This window comes from Rhipicephalus microplus, chromosome 9 (assembly GCF_043290135.1).
Source record: "Rhipicephalus microplus isolate Deutch F79 chromosome 9, USDA_Rmic, whole genome shotgun sequence".
Lineage (NCBI taxonomy): Eukaryota > Metazoa > Arthropoda > Arachnida > Ixodida > Ixodidae > Rhipicephalus > Rhipicephalus microplus.
Genome location: NC_134708.1, coordinates 15081340 through 15081762, shown reverse-complemented (window position 1 = coordinate 15081762; position 423 = coordinate 15081340).

The window sequence follows — 423 nt, the reverse complement described above, 5'->3', positions numbered from 1 at the left end:
GGAAAAAAAAGAACGCCTTCGATTTTGGTATTGAGGAGGTGTCTTTTCGGTGACGTGTCAACACAGGTCGGACGTACCGGAAAGATTGCAATTTTCGAGATACTAGTATTATACCACAATTAGTGTACCATCAGTTCTGTAATTTTCTGTCAGTCGCATGTGGGAGACGTAAACAACGATAAGCGAATTGTCGTCCAGCGACTTTGACGGAGACTTTTGCGACTTAGGCCCCATGCAGCACGCAGATTTCGCAAAGTCATCGACTCGTCGTGATAATATTTATTGCGGTGGGAAATGGCTTGCAGATTCTGGCTGACAAAAGCTTTCTAATCAGAATGTAAATGTTTTACACATTTTGCGTGGCTCCGGTGCGCGGAAAGCTTTAGTAGTATAGGGTGCCTCAAAAGAGTGTCAGTACTTTAA